The following is a 20,037-nucleotide window of genomic DNA, read 5'->3' on the forward strand; positions in this document are numbered from 1 at the left end:
GTGAAATCAATAACTAGGTTCTATGTAGTGTTTAAGCATTCAACCATTAACTGGTCCTCCTTCTGCTTCTGTGCCATTGAATTCTTAGAGGAAAAAAGCATTATTACCCCTAAAAGCATAAATGATATATGGGCCTTTCCATAGGAATCAAAACTTCCCATGTTTACCTTTATCCTCTCTTCTTGAGTCCCATTTCAAAACTTTGTCCCCTAGGTAAAAATCTTCTGCCTTAGTCCTTTTGTCAAAAGCTTTTTTGGTCTTTTCCTGCACAACTTTTGATCTGATGTACACTTCTTCCCTGGTCTGTTGTAAGTGAATTGTCTGGATGATTCTCCTTTGAATATCATTTGGCTCAACCTACACCTCTTGGAGTAATTTCATCGTTGGTGTTCCCAAGGAAGACGAGAAAACAACCTCCATTCCATAAACTAATTGATAAGGACTAGTACCATTGGATTTCTTTGTAGTTAGCCTATCTGCCCACAAGGCATTTACTAGCATCTTGTTCTAGGTTTTATTGTTATCCTCCAACAATTTTTTGATGATATTCACTAAACTCTTGTTCGAAGACTCTACTAGTCCATTTCCTTGGGGATAATAAGCTGTGGAGTGACCCAGAGTTATATGATACTTATTACAGAAATCAATGATTCCCTTAGATTTGAAGGTTTCTGCATTATCAGTGATGATCTTGGTTGGGCACCCAAATGTATATAGGATGTTGGATTCAAGGAAGGTTATTATAACAGTATAAATGGCTTGTGTGAGGGTATGGCTTCTATCCACTTTGTGAAATAATTTGTAGCAGTCAGGATCCATTTGTGTTGGGCAGAGGAAGGTGGATGGATTTCACCAATGAATTCAAGACCCCCCTATTGAAATGGTGCTTCAGCAGATATTGGCTTCAAAGGTAAGGGTAAAAGTTTTTTCTTTCCTTCAAAAATCTGACATTTATGACATGAGGTTACAAATTTCTTTACATCAGAAAACAGAGTGGGCCAATAAAAACCGGCTCTTAGAATCTTGTCAGCTGTGGTTTTCTAGTAAATATGTCCCCCATAGTCACTTGCATGAAACTCCTGTAATACCTTGTCAGATTCTTCTTTTAATAAACAGTTAAGAAGGATGCCTTCATGATTCCTCCAAAACAGAGCATTGTCAATTATGCAGAATTTTAAAGATTTCATTTTTAAGAACCTAGTTTTAGTCCTGGATAATTCAGGAGGAGCTTGTAGATTTTGTAAAAAATATATAATGTGAGCATACCACGGTGATTCAATAAATGTCTGGCTGATTGGTGGAGTCGCCATCTCCACTTCATTATCCATTTCTGCAATAAAATTTATGTCTAAGGCCTGACAGTTTGATTCATCCATAAGCTTGGCTAAACCTTAGCCTTTGATCAACTTTGTAGGTTTGATTTCTATTTCATATTCTAATATAGTAGCTATCCACTTCCTTCTCTTTCCATCTGGACCATCCTGAGTTAGGATGTCTTTGACCACAACATTGGGAACATAGGCTATTACATGAGAATATAGAATGTAAACTCTGAAATCTTTGATAGCTTTGACTAAAGCAAAAGATTGCTTTTCTATTATATCATACTTTAAAGGGGCATCCCTCAGGGCTTTTCTAAAGAACGAAATAGGTTTTTAAAAACCCACATCATTCCTCTGCAGTAGGATTACAACAATTGTGTGTTCTGAGGCAAAATAAAATATAATGAAATCCCTATCAAACTTTGGACTGATCAAAATTGGTGTTTGTCTTAAGGCTAGCTTAATATCTTCAAAATACCTTTTAACCTCAATTTTCCACTTAATAGTCGAATCTTTGTTCAACATGTTATTTAATAATCTAATTAGTTCTGCTAAGTTAGAAATAAATATTCTAAGAAAGTTTATTTTACCTAAAAAGGCTTGTTGTTCTCTGATGCTCCTAGGATGTTGTATCTGTAAGATGACTTCAATTCTTGCAGGATCTATTTGGATACCCTATTTAGAGATTATGTGGCCTAAAAATTTTCCCTCTTCCAACTAAAATAAAGATATTTTAGGATTCAAAGAAATTCCATACTTTCTACACTTGATGAAGACCTACCTTAGATGATCTAGGTGTTGTTCGTCAGATTTAGAGAATACAATGATATCATCTAAGTATATTACTAGGAATTCATGGATTTCCTTAGCAAAATCTATATCCATAGCTCTTTGAGAGGTGGCCCCTGCATTCTTTAACCCAAAAGGCATCTTCACATACATGAAAGTGCCCAAGGAGTAGTGAATGCGGTTTTAGCCTGGTCATCTGGGTGGACTAAAATCTAGTTGTAACAAGAAAACCCATCTAGTAATGAGATCTTGGTTGAACTTAATACCCTCTGTAATATGTGATCCATTTTAGGGAGAGGGTAGTTGTCCTTGAGCGAAAATTTATTGAGATTCCTAAGGTCAACACACAGTCTAATTTCACCAGTTTTCTTTCTTGTTGGCACCAAATTTGAAACCCAATCAGAGAATCTAATTGGCGTTATGATCTTGGCTTCATACATTCTTTTGATTTCCTTTACAATACAGGGAAATAGAATGGGATTAATCCTTCTAAGCTTCTATCTAAAATGTTTTTGGTTTTCTTTTAAGGGGATGGTATGTTGTATTATGCTGGTGTCATAGGACTTGAGGTCCTCATAACTCCAAACAAAGACATATTGGAATTCCTTTAGCAGTTCTATGTATTTCACTTTTTTAGTAGGAGGTAAAGACTTTGAAAGTTTTATCAATTTAGGATCCTCCTCAGAGCCTATGTTACACACCTCTATGGCAAATTTTAAGGGTTCCATTTTCAGTTTTCTAGGGACATCATTTGAATCAAACAAGTCTTCCAGAGGAGTTAATCCTTTGGCCAAGGAGTTATCTTTGAGATTGATGATTTCAGAGTCTTCGTCAATTATCTCATCAATTTCCACTTGTTTTAGGTTTTCAATATCTGATTTTGTAAACTTTGTGGGATGGAATCTATTTATCTCTTCATCTTCTAACTTGTTAATTTCTAGTTTATCTGTAAAATCAAGATCTAATGTTATGTCAGTATCTATGTTTCTGTTTACAAATTCTTCCTCTAAAGTTAGAAAATTGTTTATTTGTTGGTGATTAGTGAATACTTTCTAGTTTTTCAAGTTGTCAGGGATAGCAGGTCTATGCCTAACTCAGCAGTGTACTGATGGTTAGGTTGAAATGGTAAAATCTAATCTTTTCTATATTAATGGGATAGTTGGATTATGGATAAATCTAGTCTTTTCTATATTAATGTATTTGGTTGTATGTTGTTGTAAGATAGGATTGAGATCCTCTATTTAGGTCCAATGTCCTATTATTTTGGGAGTGGTGCAAACCACCAAACTAATGTGTGAGTTTATGGTTGAATGAAGTGTGTTGAGTGCTTAGGCATTCTCCAAGTGAAGGTTGGCTCACCTCGAGAGCCTCTTGATTTTATCCCATATTCTGTCTCTACTTAATTTTAACAATATGTCCATATTCTCAGCACATAACATTATAATCAAGAAAGTGAACAATTTTGTCAATGACCCCTCAACACATAACATTATATTAAAAAAATGAAAAGTTTGGTCAATTATCCATCGTATTGATTAAATGGAAGTAAGTTTTACAAAATTGAACATTATTAATGATGAATAGTATTTATGTTATTTAAAATGAAATAATGATGTTTCTTATTTAATATTTATTAAAGTCCTTATTGCAATAAATTAATGTCGTTTATTTAAAAGAAAATAGTAATGTTTCTTATTTAATGTTTATTAGAATTTTTGTATCCCAATGAAACCTCTCTGCACACTGAATCTATCTATAGGAAACTTTCCGCCTATGCACAAATGTTAATGAACACCTCTTGCATAGAAATTATGGTTTCCGCACTCTAGAAGAATCAACTTATTCTACTGTAAATACTTTGACGATCAATTGATTAAAGGTTGTGTTATTTGCACAGTGAAAGATTTGTTTATGGTTATCTTTGTGCAAATAGGCATATGTGCAGAAATCCAGAGGAAATTCATTTTCGGAGGAAGCTTTCAATCTTTCTTCATGCAAATCTCCACACTCTGGATAATCACAAACCATCTGCATGATTTGTGCACACTTGCATTTGTAAACGACTTTTTCAATAACAATATTTATGAAAACAACTTGTGTTCATGTCAACACCTATAAACTATGTTGGTCCCCACTACTATGTTATTAGCTCACTTTAGGAGGAACTGTAGAAGTGTGAACAATAGTGATATTTCCACATCCCCGGGTAATCAACTTCTTTTGCACTAAATACTTTTCTAGTTAACTCATTAAAGGTTGTGTTGTCATAATGAAAGCTCTCCACTTTCGTAAGCTTTTTCTTTCCACATAGTTCTTCAACATTATTATTATTATTATTGGTAATATTTTAATTTTAAATATTTCTAAATAATTTACTAAACGTTGTACCGAGTGTGGAGAAAACTCTGCAAAATGATATTGTTCAAAGCATGAAATCCAAATTGAATCTTTTATTATAGAAAATGAAAACTAGAAAACACCCCTTTTCTTGTGCAAATCACCCATCCTATGCATAGTAAAAGCTTCACACAATGAAAGATTCAAAAAGGGAAACATAGTAATACTGATATGAAATTCGGTCATGTTTAAATTCATTATTAATCGACGACATTAATTTTCTTTTGCACCCTCATTTTCTTGCCCATACGTCATCCTCCACTCATTCTTCTGACAATGAAAGTTCACATTCTGCAAAATCAAAGATGACATTAACAACAAAGTCAAGGGCTCAAAATTAAGGAACATTAGATCAATGATATATTTACGTTGCTAGAGCAATGCTATAGACATAGAGTTAGGTATTAGAACCATAATTCAACAAGCTTATTAGTAAGTGTAACACAAATTAAAGTTTATGGAGGGTGATTTTGGAGTTGTAAAGTAAGAGATTAGTACTTATTTAGCTAGAATGGCATATAATAGTTAGTGCTCTATAATTTCTCATCAATTTGGTCTTAAAAAAAGTTGAAATGATTAAATCTGAAGTATGGATCCATTTCAACCTTCTAAATCATAAAATGGAAATACTAGAATTGAAGAGGGAGTAATTGCAACTGGAAAATGAAACATTGAGCATTCATCTGGATAATTTGTCTCATGCTGAGGATGTCAATGTTGAGGAGAACACCAATGAGAGAGATGATGGTATCATGGCAATTGACCAAGGTTTCCCCCCCTTCTTAGATTGAGCTAGAATTTAATGAATCTCGTGTCACTTCTGATATCCAGGATATGTAGTAATTTATATAGTTGTTAGATTTTTTAATTAATTAAGAAAATCAGTTTAGAATAGCTTCTATAGCCCAATTGTGAACTGTGTCAATCCTTCTTTACTTTTTTTAACATTAGAACAAGAAATTTTGGTTGATTTCTAAAATAATAAAGTTAATTTCCATGCATGAAATTTATCTATATTTATTTTTTTAATTCATTTTTCTATACCCTACGTCAAAGTAAATCGTTTCTGATTTAGTTGTTTTTTCTCTCGATAACTTAATTTCAATTTTTTTTTGCAACTTAATTTGCATAGCTGTAAGTTTTTTCTTATTGGATAGTGTAAGAATTTATTCGGGAAATCAACATGCATACCCCATCTTCTGCATTGTTAAAGCTCCACATAATGAAACATAATCATAAACATATTAACTTTAGCATTAACTTCACTATGCACCCCCCATTCTCCCAAAAATACCCTGTCCTAATTTTGCCCATGCCGAATAAAGTTCCCAATATAAAATCTCAATATAGTAAAAGCTCCAAGCAATGAAACATAGTACTATTAATTATTATTTTCTCCTGCACATTCTTCATCATCCGTAATGATTCAATTCTAACACCAATGCTCATAGCAATAACACACTAGTAGATCACTCGCGAAACCCCCCATTATCTCACACATACCCCATTTTATATATTTTTTATCGTCCTGATGTTTGTCCTATGATAAATAGAAAACTCGTATACTTCCAATGTAACACAAATGCATATGTGTGACATTTCACAACTCCATTGTGTGCAAAAATCTCATAGATTAACATTAATTTCCCTATGCAACACTCATTCTCCTGCACAAACCCCGTCCTTCGCATAGTAAAAGCTCCACACAATGAAAATTAACAATATTAATTATTATGTTCTCCTGCACATATCTAGTCCTCCGCAAATATTCATAGCTCTAAAATCCGATCTCTACACAACTTATCTCCTGCACATACTTTATCCTTCGCACAATAAAAGCTCTACACAAGGAAATGTTTTAACATTAATTTCATCTTTAGCGAATAAAGTTCCTTATGCACCCTCGTTCTCCTATACATACCTCGTCTCTCCGTGAAAGGAAAGATTTTAAAATTAAATTTTTCCTTGCCTAGTGTGTTTCCCTATGCACCATCATTCTCTCGCACATACCATGACCTACACATAGTAAAATCTCAACAAAAAGAAACATAATAATATTCCCTGTTCTCTCACACATACTTCATCCTCCGTAAACATGCATACGATATATGATATAAGATCTAGAAATTTGTAAAAGTACCTCCATACAATGAAATATTAAGTGGAGATTTGTATAGCACTCCTCATCTACGAAAAGGACCTGTAACCACATTAGTTATGCCATCATTGGGAAGAGAAGTACCATAATAGTGTCAGTGTTAGCGTTAGTGTCAGAGCACTCACCAATGGCATGGCAACTCAGAAAATTAATTTTTTATTTTATTTTATTTTAAATCAATTGTTAGGCACTGACAATTATCCAACATAAAATTTTCTCCACCAAGGGAATTATATCCCATCGAAAGTTGCTAGTCTAATCGAAAATGAGAAACAAGATTTCGAAAAATTAGAAAAATATTTTTTAATTGATGGAAAATAGAAATATTAAGCATTTTCATGAAACTTTGGTTAAAATTGCAATAAAATAGAAAAATAAAGCATGGTCAATGCAATTTGACCACGACTTTGGTTAAAATTGCAATAAAATAGAAAAATAAAGCATGGTCAATGCAATTTGACCACGAGGTGGATGTTATAGTCCCTGGAGTATTAGAATCTAATGAAGAGTTAAAAACTTTCTTGAAAAAATTCAATCACTAATTTAAGCTTATTCATATATGAGTTCTCACTTGGTAAAAAATTTCAATCTAATATTCATCTCACACATATATATATATATAATTTCTTTTTTTACTTTTCTTTTTTAAATAAAGTCAATATATTAGAACATACGAACACCACACACCATAGATACTAATGTTAAATATTCAATGGTTAATTATACTTTACCCATCTAATTATCATTATATAACTACTACTTTTTAATACAATATGACTCATTTATATGACGATGAATTCATCATTTCTACCCTTGTATACAAATATTTTCCGTTCATACTCTTCCATTATTACAATAACACAACTTGTACATCATCCACCATACTATCCTATAGTCATAGTCATCTATATTGACAAATTAACTTCCGTATATCCTAAGAGATTTCATGAAAAACATGAGATTGTAAAATAGTGACCTAAGTCAAACTAAATTGATTAAAACATTTTTCTTCTAATAATTAAGAAAATGTAAGGAAATGCAAAGTCTATTAATATATTAGACAAGCTTGAGATACAAAAAAAAATAGGTAGATGTTTAACAAAACCATGTCATCAAGGATCAAGAACAAAATCAAGGAGAATATTAAAACTATGATACTCTAATGCATTAAATATAAATAGACGCAGTACGGATGACAACCAAAATAATCAAGAAAAAACACACCAAAGAGAAAAAAGAACTCAAAGCATTCTTGACAGGGTTTTTACTCAATGTTAAATATCCAAATATAGTCGATTCACAACTGATTTCACCGAATACAAATAATCCACAACCAAGCATGTTCACAAGATTTCATGTATTTATCATTTGCCTACACAAGTCCATCAATATATGGGTACCTAATAATTTACACAAGTCCATCAATATATGGGTACCTAATAATTTGACGGGAATGAAAAACAAAGCATATCATAGATTAATAAAATGCAAGCACTCTCACACATATAATATTAAAAATATTAGTTTTTAGTTTTCTCTCACATATATAATATTAAAAATATTAGTTTTTACTTTTTAATATGAATAGTGATTAATGATTTATTTTAATTTTATTTTATTGGAATTTTAAAGAGGGAATTACTTTCCGAGGGATTTTGAAAGTGGGAGTTTTTAAGAATGGTTTTTATTTTTAAATGGTTAGGATTTTAAATATATAGTGATTTTTTTTTTTTAATTTTAAAAATAAATATATTCATGGATTTAAAATTTCAAAATAAATGGAACTGGTTAAAGTAAAATCACAAAATCTTGTATTTAAATATAAAATAAAATGCATTTATCTCGGAAGAACTAGGAATGGGATTTAATGGACCAAATAATAATGATAAAGGTAGCTAAAAAATAGAGAGAAAATACAATCATAGATTGGCTTTAGAGAATATGAAACGGTTCAAACAATTGGATTAATCTCAGATTAAGAAGATGGTAAAGAATTGATTTCAAAAAGAAATAAACACACACAAAATTATAGAAGGATCACGAGTGGAATGAATTCTCTCATGAACAATTGTTGTATAAGAAGTTATATTAAATTGGCTCTCTGATTGTTTATTATCCTAACTATTCAAACAACTAATGTGGGTTAATGAACTCATCCAATAACTTCTTGACCCTTTCTTCAATTTAGTCGTTCATGAGCATAAAAATTACGTTTTTCTTCAATTTCCAAGAAAGTATTCCATCTTCTATTCTTATAGCATATTAATTTGGTTTCACAAAATTAGCCATTTGGTCATTATTGTCATTCACAGACATGACTAGACACTTATTGTCATGGACGGACATGACTAGACACTTCTTCATGTGAGCTTTTAGAAAATTGGCCAATTTGTTGAATTTAGGCACCAATGATACTTTGATGGAATCAAATTAATATATTAAATTATTTTTATGGATCATCATGGATTTCCTAACAGTTGAGAGGGCTCTAAGATCCTCAAATATTTAAGACATTTGAAGTAACTACTACTTTTGCAATCATTGATGATTAAAAGTTCATCAAGAGAATCTTCGAAAATCTTAATTCTAGTGGACCATCCTATTTTGATTTGTTTAAGTCTTCTTGGGGTAGGAAATCCTTGCTTATGTATTTGAATTTCACTAATAGAATTAATGTTTTTTATAATTGTATTTAAATCATTTTCGGTAAATTGTTGATCATTTTCATGTTCTCTTCATAGATATTCAGAAAAGTATTTAATTATTTGAGATAAATTTCTCAAGTGTAGAGAAATTTTTCATGCTTCCTCTTTAATTTCAAGTTGCTTTTTAATCTTCATAGTGACATATGTCCTGATGCCTTTCAATAGTTTTTCCTCTTTTCTGATTCTCTAGGGTGTGTAAGGAATTACTACTACTTTACGCACATGAATATATAATGGAGTCATGAACATAGGTGTTGGACCAAGAGATTTTTCAAGATCACATATTCTTTTCCTGAATCTTGAATTTTCAATTTCTTTCTATGATAGAGAATGAGCAAGAACATCCCTTGTTGTATGATGTCGTTTAAGTAGTCCAAAAATTCTAAATCTTGAAACATTTTTTCTCTCCTCATTTGTTTCAATACTTTCTTCTCTTTTATTTGCACCTTTTCAAAATGAAACTTCTTAGAATATTTATCACAATGGGCATCTTGCATGGCTAGAATTTTATATTCAAATGAGATAGGTTGTTAAATAGTTAATTCTTCAACAAGTTTTCTTCCTTCAACCACTCATGTTAGTACCCATTTCGGAACTATAGTATTGCCTACTTCCATATCCATGGGTCCTTATGCATTTGCTAACCATTTTTACTTGAAACTATATTTTTCGATGATGAAAGTACGATTGATTTTCAAGATAATTATGAGGGAGTGGCTCTTTTCAATCACTGTCACTAGAGTGTTAGTTTTTGTTGTCTCCTATTATAGCAATTGTTTCATTTTTCCTTTGTGTAGAAGATGAACTTAGACCAATTTATGGTTCCTAAGTAGGATGAGATATCGAGTTCATTTTCCCTCTTTTATTCATTTTTCTTCATTGTAAGTCTTGATTTTATCGTAATATTGTATATTAGGGTAAGTGTTATAAAGACTTGATTTTCTACACTATCTTCTGAAATTCTTGTGAATATGTTGACATATCTCATGGATGCCAAGTAATTACAAAAATTGAATTTTTGATTGAATCCTTAGATGAATTCAACATCAAATATATTAAGAGGTTCCAATAATTCAACAAATTATGTGAAATGGGTAGAATTTCTTACTATAATCTCACCTATAATAAAAGGAAGCATAATAAATCACCTTTCCTTTTTCTTATCAAGTAAATTCATCCATGGGATGTATCGTCTGAATATTTCAGCAACAAAGTGTTTGTCAAGAAAAAAATTAGGGAGTAGTATGGGTTTGACTTGATATCCATATATCCTAATGAAAGTATTATCCTTTTATTCCTTGTCTTCACCTTTTCCTATAAGAAAGTGTGATGCTTCATCACAAATTCCTTTAAGACCTTTCCCTATCAACATATGGTTGAAATGATGGATGAAATGGGGCTTTGTGCTTCCATAAGGTAGGATTTTAGAACTGATTTGGCTCCATATATAGGTTCATGTTATATTTCTAGGGTAATCAGTGAAATATATTACATGAAACTATTGCCATCACTAAGTAAGCCATCATATATAATTTTTTGCATATTTGAGAAAATGACAAACTAATATGAAATATCATTGCAAATGACTTCTCCCCAATAAAACAAGGCATATTTTTTGGAAGAAAAGTAAAATATATAATATTTACCTCAAAACCATTGCATTTGATTCATGCCCCATAACTGAGGAAAGTAACAAGTAAAGAATCTCTATATTACTGAACAAAAATAGACATATCTATAAAAGAAATATTGCATAGAATTGATGCAGAGGGTAGTATAAATTTTCGTAGATTATTCATGTTGTCACCTTGTGAGTGTAGGAAACAATTAGTTTCAATGAGTTTGAACTTATTTTTAGGATCGGGAAGCTTCAAATTATTCTGGAAATATTAAGAGTAAGAAGCACTCGATTCTTTTGTAAATTGATCTTGATTGTTCTAATTTTTTAATCAAATTCTTTTGCACACTAGTGCACTATTTCCTTAAAGTTGAAAATTTTCAGAATGCATGCAACATATTTCAAATCTCTATTCCATACTTTATTTCTTTCTCTTTCTTCTAGATCTAAGATTAAGTACCATTTTTATGTAGTGGAGTAGTCGAAACTTTTTGCTTGTCTAGCTAATGAGTTGGTTGTGTCTGCACAAACTAACTCCTTCCTTATTTTAGTTGCCATATTTATCAATTTTTTAATGTACTTTGGATATGTGTGGTAGACCAATGTTGCCTTAGTAGGAATCTTACCTATTAAATTATCAAATTATGATAGTTTTCAATACCATATCTCCTTTTCAAATATCAAACTCATTAGGTTATGTGAGAGTGATAATGGAAGTTGATAACTTATGACCAATGTCAAAGAGATGATATCACAATTAATCTGTGTGTCATGATACCAAGGTGACAAGTTAATAAATTCTGATAATGTAATGGTAGTATGAGACAAACATGTGTTTTACATAGAATGTTTTCCACCTTGAGGATTAGACTTTTTAAATGAACTTTCAATTAACTACAAAATTATAAAATGGTTGATTTTCACTAAGTATGGAAGGAAAGAATAATGCTAAGTTTATGGTATGTTGTGCAGAAACAAAAGTCTTTGGAAATTTTTTTATGTAAATGATTGAATGTGCGAGAGTAGTGCATGCATGGGAGACTATATGGTAAGGAAAATGGTTGATAAATCATTGTAGACATAAATAATAATGACTAAGTATTGGGAATGTGGAAACCATAGTGTGGATGTAGAGATGTCCATAGTGCATAAATGTGTGAGGTGTTGAATCAAGAGTATTTCCACAAATTTGACTTGAAAAATGACTAAGTCAAGAAATATTTTAGAGATAGGAAAATTTATAATAGGAGTGCAAAAATACATCAACAAAGTTTGATATGAGAACATAAGAGAAAATGGTTAAAATGTTGAAAGAAGAGAGATAGGATGTCTTCAGACATAATTATCCCATTCAAGCCTTATTATAGCACAAAGACAAATTTTTGTTTCATTTAGAAATGTATGTTGATTTACTATATTCCTTTTATTCATTTCCAGATTATTTTTATTTTTGTACTCGCCAATATATTTTTATACTTCATTAAATATGTCGAAGAGGAATATAGATGGAGTACAAAAGAGCTTCAAAAGTTCATTCAGAAAGGTATGCGTGAAAGAGAAAGAAGGTAATGTGCTCAAAATGTTGAACTTGATTCCACTATTGATATATGCATTAGGAATGGGCTTGAAACTATCTATTATCAAGTAATATTATGTGATTGTTAAAATATTGAAAATATTGTCCCTAAAAAATAATACTTCCTAGTTATTCTAGATATTCCCATGCTTTCAATATCCAAAGCATTGGATATGATAGCTATCCCTATACTAACCAGGCTTTCAATAAAGTGGTTACAAGATTTATAGAATTCACAACATAACCACTTTAGATAGTTTCTACATTTTATTCAAAAAAACAATTAGGATTACCATTATCATGATCCAAGGGAAAAGTGAACCCAAGGAATCATCTCTTTAGGTAAGTTAATTACATTATATGTTTAGTGATTAAAATTAAAAATAAATTTTATTTATGTACACTTAATATTAAGTCTTTTATTATTTTATGTTATAGTAAAAAGTCAAATATTAGTAATTATTAAAATCGGCTAGGGGTCAGTCAATGATTTGGAGAAATGTGGTATGGGGGAATATAGGTTATGGAAAAATGGGTCACATGGAAAATTGGTAATGGAAGGAATGTATTAATTCGACAAGATCCATGGATTTGGTTTGATAGTAGGCACAAATTGTTTGTGGATCTAGTAGAACTTCTAAATTATCATGGTGTTAATCATATATTGGATGTGGCTAGAACTGATCCCAAGGATTTTGATAATTAAGTATGGGATTTTACTGAAAATTTAAAAAAATGCCCAGTTTTTATAGGTGAATGGAACTTTTTCTTATGAATTTGTGGAAAGCACATTTTTTTTAAATAGGGATGAAGAGGATAGTCTTTCTTGGTCTAAAAGTAAACAGTGTGTGGTTGTCTTAGAAATGTGGGGATACAATGCTTGGATTCAACAAAAATATGACTTGTGAATCAAAATTGTGGTTTAATTTAGTTTGCAAGGGTAAAGGACCCCTAAAATGTTGTCTTCATTTATGGTTTCCCCTTGAAAGGGAAATCCTTACTTCCAATGTTTTAGAAAAAAAATAATGGAAAGGTCCTAGATTTTTTGGTTTAGAACATTACATCAATGAATCTTTTAACATTTTTGTTTTGTTGTTTTCCTTTATGAAAACAGTATTTGGAAAAAAAAAAAAAACAGTCTTAAAAATAAAAGTTGGTTTGTTAGGAACTTTGTTCAAGAAATTTTTTGGCTTTGGGTTGAGATATTTAGTTTGTCTTGTTTTAAATTTCTCTTAGTGTTTGTGATGTGGGGCATTTGGTTAGGGAGAATTGGAGTTCCTTTTCAGAATGATGTTATGTGCTCAACAATAAATGCACATAACCCAAGAATTGGTTTTTGGGAATAAGTCAAGCCCTTGAAATCGAAGAAGACAAGAATTATAAGGGATCTAGTGTTATTTGAATGAAATGTATGGGTTTTCTTGTTAGAAACTAGGACAATATTGAGATGGGGGGTGAATCGGTATTGTAGGAATTTTAAAACCTTTCCTTCACTTGTAACGATATTAGGACACCATAAAAAAAACTTCAAAAATTAATTCATATAAGTGTGAGATGAAACAATGTGAATAGCACAAACAAAATATAAATATTCTTCAAATTTTACTTCAATTCCTTCACAAAAAAAGCTACAACTTTCTTTTATAAATTTCTCTTGCTACAACCAACAATAAGATATAACTCCCTGATTTATCAGTTGCAACTAAATGGTGCTGCAACTAAGATTTACCAACACCTACTAGAAGGAGATACAACCCTAGATCTGCATGCTAAAACTTCCTTGACATCAATGATTAATGTTTCATTCATTTTCACACTAGAACCATGAATGCCAAATCCTTTTAAAAAATAAAACATTTTGTCTCTTCACACACTCACCAAAACATATTCAACAATCGCTGATTACTAATAAATCCACCACCTATGCCAGCAACATCAATTCACCTCTACTCACACACTTCCACCATAATTCGCTGCTCAATCTCACCAAACTTTCTCAATCAATTATGTTTAAAAATATTTTTGACTGTTTACCTTTAGCATGATACTTTAGTTAGCTTCACTTTAATTCTTACATCAATCAATTATCTCTAGATCTCTCTTGTTCAAAATATGTATTTTGAATTGATCTTCAACTTATCATTCACCAATTTATTATTCTAAGCTTAACCTTTGGGTTTCTCTGTTAATTTTTTCTATTATGGGATTTTAAAGGGTTAGCAAGGACTTTAGCTATAGTTCCAACACTAGCTATCTACTAAATATCGAAAATATCAAAATTGATGCCAATATAGTTCCCCATTGATTTTATCCTGGCTTTATTAACCTGTGCATGTTTATAATCCTCTGGGGTTAGCCTTACGGGATGACGCGTCCCATGGGGCCACCTTGCACCTCTTCCCATTGCTCGCTTTCTTCTTGGTTTTTCATGTCGATGTGTCCTAATGCTATCATCTTGACTATTCCCCTTTTCACCTTAAGCATTCTTCTAGGGTCTTAGAGTCAAGATGTGGTGCGTCGGTGGATCTGTTGGCTCTATCTCAAGGCCAATGAGAAACTGCCACGTTTCTTGCTGCCAAGTCAATCCGACACCCAGTCAGCCCAGTAGTTCTTCGCATGCAGTGCTCAATGCTTTTAGAATCCTACTTACAGGGTGATTTCATGTTTTCGCCATCAATGCCACATGACACCTCCAGAGCAGTAACACATGTCACCCAAAAACGACCCACGAGGGTTCATGAAAACCCCAAAATTGCATGACACGTGTCCCCTTCTCATAGGTCCCATTTCACCAGTGTTAACATCATATGTGACGAATAATATGTTGTCACATAGCCCACCTATTTCATCCTTTCCTTTAAATTCCCTTGGCGCCATGGAACCTCTCGGATTGGCCATGTGGGATTATTTATCACTGGGCTCCATTATCCACCCAATAAAACTTCTTATCATATTATGTTGTTAGGCCATGTTTACACAGACCTCAATGAAAATAGCTTATGATTTTGACCCCCCCCCCCGCCCTTGCAGGCTTTTTGTGACTTTGAGGATGAGGGGTGGTGCAATTAACATCCCATCTATGTGATGATCAATACTATGACCAGACAACAGTGTGCCACCCCTTTGCGCTTTTACTATCAAGTGGTAGACGTTATTTCAAGTAGACAGATGTGTCGATGGGGACTCATGGTGGTAGATCTAACCATGAACCTACTCTCCTTTTAACCTATTGGTTCCCTCCAACTACTCTGCCACATTTGGAGAAAAACCAAACTAACTATTGCTAGGACCACTTCCACCAATCTAACTCTGTGTGTTTTGACTTTTGGGGTCCTTGGTTTTGCGTAGAAATATATTTTGATCGAGGAGTCCAATTTCAATATTCCATATACCACTGGAAAGCTCTTTTAGACCTCTATCCATATACTTGGGTGTCATTTTCTCTTCAATTTATCTACTGAATTAGAAATGCCTTCAATGTCTCTACACCATTTCTCCTTCTTTGATCTTCAGCCTTCTTGTGCCCGCTCCTGAACATTTTTTTCCTTTATTTTCCATTTGTTTCCATCAATGAAAACACAATTCTAGCATTTCTTTGATGGTGGCATTCATAGGGAGAATTGTGGGGCTAGTGTTAGCATTATATTCCCTTAGAATATGGTTCTAAAATGTACGTTGGGAATTGAATATTGTATAGTCTTTGTTGTCAATTTGATTACTATATGGTATTCTTTGAGGTTATATTTATTAAAGAAGATAAAGGTTTTTAAACTTATTAGTGATTGGAAAACAATAGTAGACTGGCTCAATGGAAATGTGGATATTAGAATCCTTCAATTGGAATCTTGGAAAAGGAAGATTCAACAATTACAAAATAGTTTGATAATCTTTAAATCCTTCACTATTACATGGAGAATAATATTATAATAGACCTAATCTCAAAGGAATATTTACTTTTGGATGTTGGAATTTTTACTTATTCATAATTCTACAATGATGTTTTATTGTCAATATTTTCCTCTAATCTCTTTAATCATTGTTTTCTAATGGAAAGTTAGTCTTTTCTTCTTTATGTATGAATGAAGCATACTTTGGATGCTACAACTTAGTCTTTATTATTTATTTATGAATGAATAATATATTGGATACTAAGATAACATGTTTTTTAATAAATCAAGTGAGTTGTTATGCATCAAAGATATTGTACTTTTTGAATTATATTCTAGAAATATCATAAGTGTGTTTTCTCTTTTGAATAAAAAAAAAAATAGTATTAAGCACCATGCAATAAGCCAACCATTGGCTCATTGGATTTCATATTTTACATTAGATGAAAATAAAGTGATATGCAATAGACAAGATGAAAAAGTAGTAAGTCATTCATTTCCTTACTACATGATACTTAATATTTTCCATAACTAGATGGGAGATCAAAATACCTTGTCTATTGTGGTGGGAGATCCCATGTACTAGTAATATTCATTTCTAATGAGTTTCATGTACATTTGATTCGCTAGACCCGTGTTTACAGATAATTCCCCATTTGCAAAGGCCAATAACTATTTGTTATATCCAAACATAATTAGAAAAATATAACCACTTCGTAATTAGCTTGTGTGTAATAAAAGTGAGATTATACATATAACAAAGAAAAAATATATTCACAAATGTGCCTTCTCCATATAATCTACTCTACAATCCATTGGAATCAACTGTTGGAGTACAGTATAGATGGAGTTTCATACAATCTCAATACCCTATTTTCAATCTTTGATACACTAAATTATAGTGTGATATTTGGGAATTTATCAATAATTTTGAATTAAAATAGGCATCCATTTGAAATCCATCTGGTGCATAGAGTGAAAGACAACGATGATATTACCATGATTGCAATACTTTATAAGAATGGAACACATGAACCTTTGGAGTACTAAAATTACGTCGATTAAATATTATACGAATATATCAAAATCAGACAATCAAGAGAGGGGTCAAATTTTTTACCTCTCCCAACCATCAAATTTTGGGATATTCCCAAAATTTACAATCGACACAACGATTCACTATCTCAATACTTCTGATTCCTTTCATCCACTTCATTTGATGCAACACAACTATAGGTGTAAGGGTGAAATGAATCTCTAGCATTTTTATATGGATGAAGATTTAAAAGAAGGTTGCATTGTTGACCATGATATCCCCTATTCATGAGGGTTACATCTGCAATTTTATAGTTTATGTCAAGCGTCATAACCTCTAGAGAATATGTGGTATTTTTCTTCACCATGTCGATTGGAGACTGATCAGTCCCATTCCCACAACCCCAAAATTCCTCCTTGAGATCCCCCAGTGCTCAGGCTCCTTTGATCCCTCTTTGTACTCGAAATAACTCTCGTCATTTGTTCGTTCACACTAATAAAATTGGGTTTCAAACTAATCTTTAAAAAAATCGATATGATGATTTCAAAGAACACAATTATAAAGGATACCTAATGAATTAATAATTCCTGAGTTTAAACCATGACGATGAAGAGGATAAAGGAAAACACAATGAATATCAATATTACAAAATGTGTCATAGAGAGGAAGTGAGACAAACAATTTTGTGGGATAGTAGAAGGTTTGGGTGAAGACATGTGATATAGAAAATGAAATAACATAGACACAAACACTTAAATCTACATAGTAACAAGTTAGCTTCCTCAATCGCCTTGTCCACTATTTATTTGGAGGAAAATACACTAACATGTAATCAGATACATTAGGAAGAAAACAAAATTAATTTTCTTGCAATGTTCCTTACTGATTCAGTTATCTTATTTTGTAATGATTCATGAAATACACATTGTTTAGTTGAAGGAAATACAAAGTTGGTAGAGATTTCAAGTCTTGAGGATATCTAACTCTTTGTGGTCTTTCCCCAAGTTCTTTTCTTTGGCACATGATCCTTGAACGTGAATTGATAGATAAATTGTGAATTGAGATGAACATGATTAGGTACAAACTATATGAACTTGTGGTTGACCACTTGTTTCTTGTTGATACAATAAGGGTTTACAACAATGATGTATTTGGTAGATCAAAATTTTTTGACTATATATTTCATGTGATTGGGAGAAATAACTCCACATATTTTACAAAAGAATTGATGCAAGATTATTTCACTAACCTTTTTTCTGAAATAGTGAAATGTACCATTTGTGCTGGTTTAATGGATGTGGAAGAAAAAAAATTGGAAGGAGGTCATGACATAGATAATGAGTATAGGATGTTTATAGGTTTCATTCAAAGAGTCTGATTTGTTCATAACTAATTTCAGGAAGCGTGTGATGGGAATAAATGAAAGGTTAATGAAAAATTTTAGAAGCAATGTTGTATGGAAATAGGGGAGGAAAAAATGAATGGAAAAAATCCAAGGCAATTGGTATATTAAGATCTATGGAAAACTTGTTTCAATTTGGATTGAAAAGTGATGATACATTGGATTTGATATATGACATGTTTAACATGTGCAAAGATATTGGTATAAAGAATCATAAGTTTAAAGGGTCTAAATCCTTACATGTAACACTATATGACGAGTAATGAAATCAAGAATATTTTGAAAGATATGACTATCACTCCTTAGAGAACAACACCAAGAGTAATAGATGAAATATGTATGAAATAAATATTATCACATGAAAGGTTGGGTGAAGTATATATATATATATATATATATATATATATAAGATTCTTTATTTTATTTATTTAGTGACAAAGTTTAATTTTTCTTGAGAAAAATACATAATTTTATTTAATATATAAAATTGTATTCTACACATACATCACAAGCATGTATTCAAATATGAGGATGCATGAGAATCTATCCAAAAGGAGACATCGTATAGCCATACAAAAATTAATACAACATATGTCCTCCAAAATAACAATAGCAAGACTGAGTGCAAACATCATCACAATATATATACATGAAATCAAGATATGAGATAAGTATGTATGCATGGATATATAATGAAAATTCCAACAAAATGTTACTAAAGCATGTGAATCAAAAGAAAACTACCATATCTCATCAACTCTATCAAAGAAAGGTTTATGATAAAATTCATAGAATTTATCATTTTGTTGTTCATTGATCAACGGGGTCCAAAAATCCAATAGTAAGCCTTTCTTATAAAGACCATCCCCTTGATAGTTGAGTTCCATGTGAACATGAAGCACTGACAAATGAGTAACGATTTCCTTTAGTCTTTATACTTCTTCCAGAAAAGGTAACAATCTTATATTGTGACATTTATAAGACTCTTTGACCCATTTTATAACCAACATAGAGCCTTAAAGGACCTGTAAATTATCCACTCATTTCACTATTGCAAACATTAGAAACAATTTGAAAGATAATATCTCTACATAGTTTTTTGGAACCTGCTCCCAAGCCCATTTCTAGAGAGAATACATGAGTCACT

Source organism: Pinus tabuliformis, chromosome Q, assembly GCF_031772625.1.
Source record: "Pinus tabuliformis cultivar Carrire ecotype Pingquan chromosome Q, CPIR1, whole genome shotgun sequence".
Taxonomy (NCBI): Eukaryota; Viridiplantae; Streptophyta; class Pinopsida; order Pinales; family Pinaceae; genus Pinus; species Pinus tabuliformis.